This window comes from Falco cherrug, chromosome 8 (assembly GCF_023634085.1).
Source record: "Falco cherrug isolate bFalChe1 chromosome 8, bFalChe1.pri, whole genome shotgun sequence".
Classification (NCBI taxonomy): Eukaryota; Metazoa; Chordata; class Aves; order Falconiformes; family Falconidae; genus Falco; species Falco cherrug.
The window spans coordinates 9692194-9703584 of NC_073704.1; the positions used below are offsets into that span (position 1 = coordinate 9692194).

An 11391-nucleotide genomic window follows, 5' to 3' on the forward strand; every position below is an offset into this window, starting at 1 on the left:
CAAAAGGGCAGGATCAGACCAGAGAACCTGAGACCAACCCAAGCGAGGAGGAGCTAGCTGTCTATAATTCCAACTCCCCATCCTCAAATAGGGATGCTGATGAACCTAGAAGAAAACCTAAACACCTCAAAAATTGAAGCCACCACAGCAAACAACGAGTTTCTCTCACAACCTATAGAAATGAAGATCAGCAAAACTGAATTGCTTCTGGTGACTCCCAGCCAGCAGCTGTACCAGGACCAGCAGGAACTGAAAATCATGGTGACATGTATGAAAAGAGAAACCCAAGAACTCCTTGAAGAGCAGGCAAATTTCTGCGAAACTTTTGCATATTTGTGGCTTCACTGAAGCTGAACTAATAGGTTTAGAAGTATACCACTTTGTTAGTACTCGGCATATTCCTCCTCCCTTTCTCTATCAAAGTGGTTATCATATAGAAATTATTTTCTTTCTTTCAAGTAAACACCAGATCTAATCACCCACGTAGCTGATCAGAAAGTTTCCTCTTAATTTCTAAGTCAAAGCAATCACATCAAAATATTACTGAATTTGAATAACTGAATAATCTTTTGTCGTAAAGAGAAAGATTAAACTTGACACCTGTTTTTGTGAAACCGATAAAGATAATCACAATGCCTTTTCAACCAATGTGATTAAATCCGTTTAATGCTTGCAATATTAAATATGGCTGGTTTCAGGTCTAAAATTCAGATAACGATAGAATGTAGCACACAAGACAATCATTTAAGAATAATGATATAATTTCTGTGTAAGCAAAGCATTCAGTACATTTAAAAACTATTTACTTTATAGACAAGCATAAAATTTAAATGACAATTATGAAGGTAAGATAGCTAAGTCATGATTTAAATAACACAATACAAAGACTAGCTATCTCTTTATTCCCATTGGGACTTCAAATATATCCAAGGTCACACTGTGGGTATGAAGATTGAGGTCTTTTTGAAAGAGGCTTTAAAGAATTTCATATCTGTGATGGAGGGTCAAAAAATTAAGTAGTAAACATGGCAGTTCAGCTGAAAAATAATAATAGAAAAAAAAAGAAAACAGAAAAAAGAGAAAATGACCAAGGTAAAGATTAGACAAAAGAAACCACAGAAGCCTGTAAGAACTCCCTAAGAAATTCTGCATTTGAATTAAATTGTTTGATTTGACCAAAATGGAATCTGCTATTAAAACTGTTTCAGAATCAAAACTAGAGCACAGACATACCAATACTTTGGCATCCCTTCTCGCTTTCTCAGGGAAGTTTCTTTGAAAAATTGTGGCTAAGGATTCAATTTAATTTGATAGAATGTGTGTGTGCGTGTGTGTAACACTGGCTGGATCCTCAACATCTAAGAAGAAAAAAACCCCCTTGGTAATTATACACATGCTAAATAGAAAAGTACAGAAATATCATCCCATATATTACATAATTAAAAATAACAAGTAAAATCAAGGGGTATTGCTTTGTGAGGAAAATACTAGCCTTCCTCAAACATATAGCTGTACTATTTAACAACGTATTTAAGTAGAAAGTTACACAAACGAGGGTTTTGTGTTATCACCACTTCCATTTTCCAAGCTACTGACATTTTTGGCCAGTGACCCATGGCTGAGTCCTTCCCTCTGGCCCCTTGTCTCCTCCTCAGGAGCAAACCAGCCATGGGGGTTCACTGACTGCTGGAGCAGCAACAGCTCCAAGTGGAGTGAGCCAGAGGAGAGCACTGCTTCTGGTGTTACACGTGGCGACGAGGCTGGTGGGGACTGAGCATCCTCCAGCAAGTGCAGAGAGCTGGTCAGGGGTTGATGTCACTGATGCTTCTCTGGGTATTTCTCTAGGTGTTTCTTAAGTCTGAGTAACATCCCTTTGAAGCAGATTGCCTCCGACTCTTCTTTGCCCTTTTATATCCACTTTAACTGTCCTTCCCAGCACAGCCTGCTTTCACTGAAAGCAAACTGCCAGATAGTCTTAAGTCTGAGGAACTCAGAAAAAACATGTTATTTGGTAGCTTGCTTGGAAGCTGGCATATGTGCATATAAATGCCCTGTGAAATGCAATTTACGCTTCAGAAGCCACATTCCTTTCCCCCTCCACCAAGACAAAGAGAAATGAAGTTTCTCACTATGTACCTACAGAAAAAGAAAACTAACATACAGGAGACAGGAAACATGCAAATAAATGAAGAGACCAACCACACTTTCCACAATGTTTACAACTGCAACTCCTTACAACACACAAGAAAAAAAAAAAAAAAAAAAGAAAAAAAAAGAAAAAAAAAAGAAAAAAAACCCAATTGGTGTAAGCATCCTGTCATAAATTTCTAAAATGCTAGACACTTCATTTCAGTTACAGCAATGCCTTGAAGGCTACAGCAAAGCACTTAACATACCACAACAGACTCCAGACACCTTCTGAACAGCTCCCACTGTACAAGAGCTTTTTAAAAATCTGAGCCATGCTTGCTAACCAATAGAAAATATCTAACAAGGCAATCAACAAAATGGCTGTGATGTAAAATCTTTGGTCTTCAAAATAATGTGTCATGGTTTATCTTAAATACTGGAAAGGTTTCCTACTATGTATTAGTTTTACACAAAAGCCTCAATAGGTTTTCAATCGCTGGTTTTGAAATTCAGTGTGTGTAAAGCCACCTATGAAACTAACTACAGAGCAGTTTCATCAAAGGGCAGCATTTTATTACAATACATTTTCTTCCTGTAATTAGTTTAAATACACATCTGAATTGCTCAATAGGAGGACTGCTTCTTCTGTCAGCCAGTTTCCTCCCTTTCCACTCTCCAACTGTCATCAGCATTTCTCCCTCCTGCTGTTTGCCGAGTTATTGTAATGGAGATATTATTAGTGAATCACTCTAACTTTGAGTGGTCAATATTTCCACCAACCAAGAAATAGAAGCCAAAGGTATTTTTCCATTAAAGCATGGTCATTCTGGATGAAAAGTGAAGCCTATTCAGTAACCACTATGGAACTGCACACCGTTTGCTTTTTAAAATCAATATAATGAAAGACTCTTAAGGTTCCCGATATAAAAGAAAGAAGTTGCATTTTGTCCTGCAAAGTATTTCTACTTTAGAGCAGATTTTCAGGACAGTTCTGGTAACTGAAAGATTTATTTTAAAATAGGAAAAGTGATGCAAAGTCCAAATTTCTACACTTACAGCAGCTGTGACATCAACTTCAAAATGCATGCAATAGTTGCTGGGTTTTTTCTTCCTATTGACATGGAAAAGTACTTCTTTAAAGCAGAGGTAACATCCTTGCAGAACACTAATGGTCTAATCATTAATATTTCTATAGTCAAGCATTCCAGATGGCCTGTGGTCTGCCAATACAACTGTTTGAAAGACAGAAGATCAGAAGGATTGGGGTAAAGGAGATACCTGATGATTTGCAACAAAGAAAATCTCCAGAAGTTTGGACATCTGCTGTGTACCCTGGCCTGTGTAAGAAAATGCTCCTCAGCATGACAGGAGTCACAGAAAAAAGACAACTTCTGAACAACAAAACAGGATCTAAACATGTAGCAAAGTTATTTTCCAAAAGCACACTGCAGAACTATGCCTTTAAAGAAAAATAAAATGAGGTACAAACATTCCTTTTTCTTAAAACAGATACTCACTAAGGGTTAACCCAGACCTCTGAAATTATATAAAACGTATTATATATCTATACATCCCAAAAGCCCACAAAGAATAACCAACAGTTACACGTGCCAGAAGAGATTAGTACGGGTAGAAACATTTGGCTTGTGGGAGTGGGTGGAAGGGGAAAAATTTTAATCAAATCCATTACCTGGTTATTGATTTCTTTTTGCCAGGCTGATCCTGTAGAATACTTATAAAGCCTTTGACATTGAGATGTTTGGCCAAAGATATTGGATTAGACTAAGCAAAAGCTGAGTTTCTCATGTAATCTCTCATATTTCATTTATATGTGATTTATTCCTTTGTCCAGCAGAGGCTTTTTATTGATAAAAATAATGAGATTGAGAATCCCAAAGGAAATCTAATGCCCACCCACTCAAACTTGCTTGTGAAGTAAGAATACTAGGCTTTGGAGGCCTGAGAGAGAATGATGTTATGTGAAGACTGTTTCCTTGTATGAAAAGTATGAAGCTTGCCAAAGATTTTGAAATAAACTAAGCTACTTTTGAAATTAAAATTTTGCTATACTTGAAAATACCAAGTACACGGTTAATACTGTACACTGGGGAACTGACTGAAAGACTTCTGAAATAGTTTTTTCTTTGTAGAATAAATGAATGCAACCCTTTTTCTTTCAACTTCCTGTATTAGCTCAGTTTGATAAAACATCTTAACAAATGTCTAATCTGCTAAATATGATGTGTTACATAAAGCCAGCTAGATGAGTGAAAATTAATCATGCCACCCAAAAGAAGTTTCTAACCATTGTCAAATTTAATAGGTAATCCGGTAACTAAAGGCTTTGTTGAACTATATAAGAATTCAAGATTCTTTAAGAAATTAAATCATTATGCCTTTTCAATACAAATGCTGTTCAAAAGTCCTATGTCAAATGTAGCAGACTATCTTGCATTTATTTAATAGCTATCAAAATTTATAAAAGGATAAATAAAAACCATCTGTTTCTGCAGTGAACCCTGAATTAGGTTTTAAAGTCTCTATTTCAAGGCACAAGTCAGAATATTTTTTTTCCACTGATAGCCAACAAAGTCCTTTGTGATTAGCATGAGTCTTACAACTCTTTCTTATGTTAATGCTTAAAGTGGAGTTTGTGGCTTTTAAGTCTCATTCTTCTTTAAGGTACAATGCGGAACTCAGCATTTATGACTCAAAAACTAGCAGAAAAAGTCTTCTGAAGCTGACTGTTTACGGACCTTTTATTAACAGTAATCTCAAAGATCCTTTCACTGAGAGGACCACAAGTCTTGTTGGCTCAGTGGCCAGACAGAAGGTGTGAATGCTGATATTTTTCTTCCTCCTGCTCACTGGCTCTCAGATGTACACAGCATTGCCTGACCAGTCACACCCTTTATTTGAACCAGCGTTTCTCTTATTGATGACCCCTGTGAAACCTCCTGGGGCAGTGAGGTTCCTTCCCTCCACCTCCATGTGTATCTACAAGCCATGGGCCATAAGTTACTTACAAAAGCTCGTTTTGTCTTGCTTCAGCTTCTTACTCTCAGGCTGGACGATGCAATTAATGATACTCCATAATTTAAAGAGTGATTGATCACAAAACATTTTCAGCTTTTTTCCAAGGTTTCTCTGTACAGAAACCTCTGCTGTCCACAGTAAGCCCAGGAGTTCCCTGAATGGGCAGAATGCATCTCTGGGATGTGTTGCACTTGCTGCACGTCTGCAGACCACCTGGGCAGCAGATGCTCAGTACTCCTGACTTGCCTAAAAGCAGGGGACAAACTGGAAGTGTACTGCAGAGCAATACAATGCCTACACAGTGAGTTACCTGTGAGACCCAGGGCCTGTGTAGACAAGTTTGAGATTGGGCAGTAATCCTGTGAAAACACACGCAGCTCCACCACCACCAGAAAAAACAATCTGAAGCACAAAAAATGGGAGGGTGTCTGAAGACAGTACAGCTGAAACTTTTTCATAGTGGAATTTGAAAGAGTCCCTGATGGAGTCAAGTTGTTGGCCTGTTTCTTGCTCAACATCTCAAAGAGCTTCCTTTGGTCCTCAGTGGGTTCACATGTATGATGTTAGCTTAGCGTGACTGGTGACCCAACCTGGGCAGATGCTCTAAGGGATGGGTGGTAACAAAACCCAATGCTTTAAAATAACTGACTCCAAACTTTTCTTCCTGTTGGCAGGCTTTTGAAGAGCCCTCAATGTGTGTGTGAAGGTCTCCAATTAGAAAGAGCCTCCAGAAGCATAGTGAAACCACACAACGTAATGTTAAATTACAACTTGCATACAGACAAATGCTGCTGTATTCAACTAAAACTAACAAACGTTACCTTGTAGCAACTTTGTGTAGCTCCTGGAATCATAACTTACGCGGTAACTGTTTGATCTGGATGTCTCCCTAAATTCAGCAGATAACTACAGCATCAATACTTGAAAGTCAGTACATTAAACAAAACGGTGTAATTGATAATTCCTGTTTCTTCTCATAGAAATAAAAATTAATCTAAGACTAGCATTAGGAATTACTAAAGCATGAGGAGGAATATACTTGATGTCAGCAGAATTTCTGTAAATTATCCTTTTATCGTGACTGCAGAACCTAGTCACTCAATACGTCATCAAATGCTTTACAGTTGCTGAGGCTTCATGTGCCACGTACAGCTTCATTTATTTAAAAAATATTATTTGCAATATGTAACCAAAAAGCAGCCATTTATTTTTAGCATCAGATTGTATGACTCTCTTCATACCCTTTAGATGTTTCTCACCACACATTGATATACGAGGGTATTATAATTGGCAAGAAAGTTGGTGTGGATCGATACACCAGCATCCAGCAGTAATGCGACCCTCCTCAGCAGTTCAGTCTGTAGGAGGCCAAGAGCTGTAAAGGCAGGGGATGAAAAAGGGAGCATGCTCATTACTTGTAATTCACCTTGATGGTCAAAGAGCTACAGGGCTCTCAAACTACAGAAGTATGTCCACTGTGAAATTCTGAAATCGTACACGTAGCTGCCAAGCTGTCAAGTCTGATTTCTGCTCCTCAGCGTTTCCCTCCTTCTCCAAGCACAAGTCCTCTGAGATGCAGTGTGCAATGAACAGTGTCAGATTCCATCTGTTACCTCTGATCATGATACCATCTTGAAATCCAGCCTACCTCTCCCTTTCTGTGAATGCCCTCCCTCCTGAATTTTACCCCTCTCTCCCATCACTCCTCAGAGGTTTCTCCACACCTTCCTCACATTCCTTAATTACTGTTCTGCTGGGCTTTGCAGTCTACCCTTTTTTCACATTGAAATCCATCTCTGGGTAGTTTCTTCACAAGCTCAAATGATGACACAATAAAAAAATTAAAATCATGTAAAAAAAAAAACAAATCAGGGACTTATCAGAGCAAGAATTCATTTCAGTTTCTCAGTTTATTCTGCTCAGGAATTTACTTTTTTAAACCTTAAAAGTTTTTGTACGATGGGGAAATCAATTCCACTCTGACAGAGTCTTACTTCCACAATTTCATATTTATCAGTCACTGCTCTTTAAAACTTTGAGAAAATATCACTGTTCTGGCCCCTTTGTCTCACTCAGGACTGTCAGCAACATTTTGGACGTAGACTCAAGAGGCCACCACAGTGCTCAGTCACCCACAGCACTGCAAATTTTAAGCCTGGAAGAGGTTCTGAGCATCCAATTTGATTTTCCAAATTCTATCCCATGTTCCCCATCATGAGCTCTAAGTTTTCACTAGAGACAGGGCACAGCTAAAGTCAAGAGCAGACTTCATAGCTTTTGGCTGTGTTGGTCAACGTAAGTTCAGCAGTGACTTTGTGCTGCTCAGCTTTATGCAGCTGGAAGAGACCTAGGTTTTATAGACAGGTGCTTAGAGCTTTCTGCAGACCAAATATTTATAAATGTTTCATTGTTGACCACCCATAACCCCCAGTTATTCAGGGAGCATTAAAATCACTGCCCCTCTATAGCCTTCTTGGAAGTCTTAGAGACAGAATTTCCCTAGAAGCTTCTTGTGTGAATTCAAGCCCATCTGGAGTTGCTGTTCCTGCCCCAACCCATTCAACCCTTTCCTGAGTCCTCACAATGATCCTCAATATATTTTGCTAATTCCTTCCACATTCTGTTTCTACAAGGTTGTCTTTCTCATCTACCCAGGCACAGATTTTCCTCAGGGTAACATCACCTTCAGCTTCCCGAGATACAATCTAGAGCTGCTGCTGTTCTTTCAGAACATGGATTGTTCTTTTAGCCCAACACCTCATCTTTCTCTTGCATCCCCTCACTGGCAGTTTTTTCTAGGATATCAGACATTAACTACCTCTATTTTCAAGATGTTTGATGCATGAATGTATTTATCCTATCTATTTTTTTCCCCTAATTACTAAGGAGACAGTACCCACACCTCTAGTTTTCCAATAACAGAACTTAAAGAAATTCCACACAGTTCCAGATAACTGCTGTGGTAATTTTTGGTGTAATAAACAAATCGATAACATTTTTTATTTCTTTTCTCAGTAACTATGAGAGTTGAAATAGCAACAGAAACAACACAAGCAATTCTGCTTCTGTCTCAAGCAAACAGGATATTACAAAGGAGCTGACAGGCAATTTTCAGTGCAAGTTTTAAATACCTTTAAGAACCTACAGTTTGTACTTCTTTTCAATTTAGAAATTCGTTATATTCCACAGACTCAATGTTCACATGAAAAGGGCTACAGACATTTTACAAGAGTTGACTTGATTAATATTTATGAATATATTAAGGATATTACATATTAAACCAGTACACATGCGGGACAATAATACAATACTTTACTGTTCACCAGGATTTTATTGGACATTAGCAAACACCTCTGCTATGCTGCAGAGCTTAATTCTTTAGCCACCCAAGAAGATTAGTAAAGAGAAATAAATCTACTGCATGCCATGAAATATCTTAGTGTAATTAGAGTATGGTTCTTAAAGGTGCAGCATTAACATCCTCAACTTATTCTGCAAACTAGCAGAAAACGTAGATTTTTGTCTGCTATTCCAAAGATTCAGGCCACCTGGTATCCACAGGTACACTACACAGCTCTTTTCCAGCTGTCCAAATTTTTAACATGAAGCCTGTGTGGGTGACTGTGGCAGGAGTCATTCTGACTCTCACACTCCTTTGAGCATATAAAAGGTAAGTTGGAAAATATTCATAAAATTTTCAACAGTGACAGGAATTTGTAACAGCTAATTCATCTGCAAAGTACTATGCAACCAGACCGGAGTAAAAATAGTGTTTGTTTTTGAAGTTTGACCAGTTGCCATCTGAGCTTCAAAAAGGAAGTACTGTTCTCCTCCTTCCTTCTAGCTGCTGCACTCTGTAGATGATGGGACCTGTTTGAAGTTTTACTTTTATTTAAAAAGCTTAAGGCAAAATTCTACTCTCAGATCTGCAGAGAGCATCACAACAGAGATGTTCTGCTTTCCTCACAGGCACAGAGCTAGTCTGCTCCCCTTCATCTATTCTCCTGGGAGCCACTGCCATGCAGGGACAACACGTGGGGGCTAAGACCCTTTGTAGAGACCAAAGAGCACTGGGTGCATTGCAGAAAACGATACACCACGGGGCTCTGGAGCTTCAGCAAACCACACACTCTCATCTCACTCTACTTTGCTCAAGCATGAAGGAGATGTGTTTTTAAGCAAAAATAATTGTGGAATGAAGCACATAGTGAGATTCCTCCGTTCCCTCCATCCAACAACTCTTCAAAAACTCAGCTGCCTTTGCCCCCAAGACTCAATGGCATTATGATACTTAAGAATATTGTTGTACATCAGTACTGGGAAAGATTCAAATGACAATCCTCATCACGATTATGTGTTAATCAGCAGGTAAGGTCCAGAGACTAAAATATACCTTTACCCTATTATTGTATACAGGCAAGCTCCTACTACCAACCCACATTCCCTCACTGCTTTTGGACAAGCTAGGGATACATAAACCCAACGGCACCTTTAACTTGAAAATTACAGATCTTCACAGCTACCAACAAGACTTGCAACTTTACCACGATTTACACAGTGGTAGCACAAGGACAACCATGAGAAAGACTCTTGTTCACATAATAGCACACTGTGAGCATGTAAAAATGGATTTCTAGGATTTTAAGTCATTCCTATGTACAGAAGCATCAGTTAAATTCACATCGTAGCTCTAGATTTGTTTCTCCTTAAATTATTAGTACACTCAATGTCAGTGTGTGTATTATTCTGCTGCTGTCCAAAGATGATTTGAAAGTGTACTTGTGTCTGTGATTGTGCATGCACACACATCCTGTGACTACAAATAGAATATTTCTCAGACTAGTGCTGGAAACTGTTTTAAACATGATTTTACAGATGGAGAGAAGAAATACAGAGGAGAAATGATCTAATAGAGGACAAAAAGGAAAGAATGTAGAAGTGTGGGAGGTCTACCCAAGTTTCTGGATCACAATTTAATATCCCAGTGTCACCGAAATATTTTTCTTTTAAAATTTTGGTTGAATATCATTCTAAAATTTCAAAACAGGAATAAAACTAGATGCCACCTATGTTTGATTCCAGAAAAAAAATCTAGGAGAACTTTCCATTTTTATTTAACTGTTTTTACTTCCATAACACCTGATATACACAAGTCTGCTACTTAAAGGGAAAAAAAAAAGGAAGAAAGAAAAAAAAAAGTATGATTAATTGTATTCTGTCACATTATATATATTTTATCCAGTAACGGAAGACAGTATTTTAACAGCACTGCTTTTGAATCACTCCAGAGCATTCAGCAGGAGTCAATTTATACTGCAAGAGAATAATGATGTACCTCAACGCATTTTAATTTCAATAATTGAATGAGGAATAGGAAAGCCTATTGAAAGGACTGTATTCTGGTCAAAGACTAATGAGAAAATAGTTTTGAGTCTCTGAGTCAGCGGGTGTCATGGTAACAATGCATTATCGAAATCTGATTAGCATGCCCAGCAGCTTTATAAATGATAACATGCTCTTCTAATTGTATTTCCTTTTCTTTCCCTGTGATGAGTTTTATATTCATAACAAATAAGGGGTTTCAGCATTCTGTTTATCTGCAAGTTAGACTTAGGATGTCCAGCACGCTCACAAACTGTGCAACCTGTCATTCAGTGATAGAAAATTTTCCCACCATCTTAAAATAAGAAACTGTCTTCCACTTCTCTCCTCCTGTATTATATCTAATTATTTAAGTCAAATAATTTTATCTTCTTTCAAATATATAAAATTATTTCTAAGGGTATACACACAAAAAAGAGAATATTGTGAAACACAAACATCTTAAGAAAAAGCCTATGTTTCATAGGAGAAAGAGACGCCAGAAAAGAGCAAGTGAATGTTTGATACATCCCAGAAAGCATGAATTCATGTTCTTGAGGTTTCAAAAGGAGGGAGGGGATTTTCTTGTGTTTAGAGGATTATGTGTGCTTTTGCTAACTCATTACAATATCAGAAATCAGGAGGAACGATGAAATTAAATAGGATACTTTACCTTCTCTTGAAGGAAAGAGCTAATATTATTTCATAAAATAACCACAATGAAAATACAAGGTTGGAGGTTTAATAATGCTTTTTTTTTATAAGTGAACCTCAGGTGAGTAGCCTGGCAGACCTTTATTATATTAACAGTAAAGAACTCTATTACGACTGCAGCCCCACAAATCTGAAGCAAAATCTTTTTAA

General features: G+C 37.9%; 1 protein-coding gene across 1 annotated transcript in view; it reads right to left on the minus strand.

Annotated features, from left to right (window-relative positions):
• Nucleotides 1-11391, minus strand: part of SPAG16 (sperm associated antigen 16) — a 412472-nt gene that overhangs the window by 195510 nt on the left and 205571 nt on the right. The window lies entirely within an intron of this gene.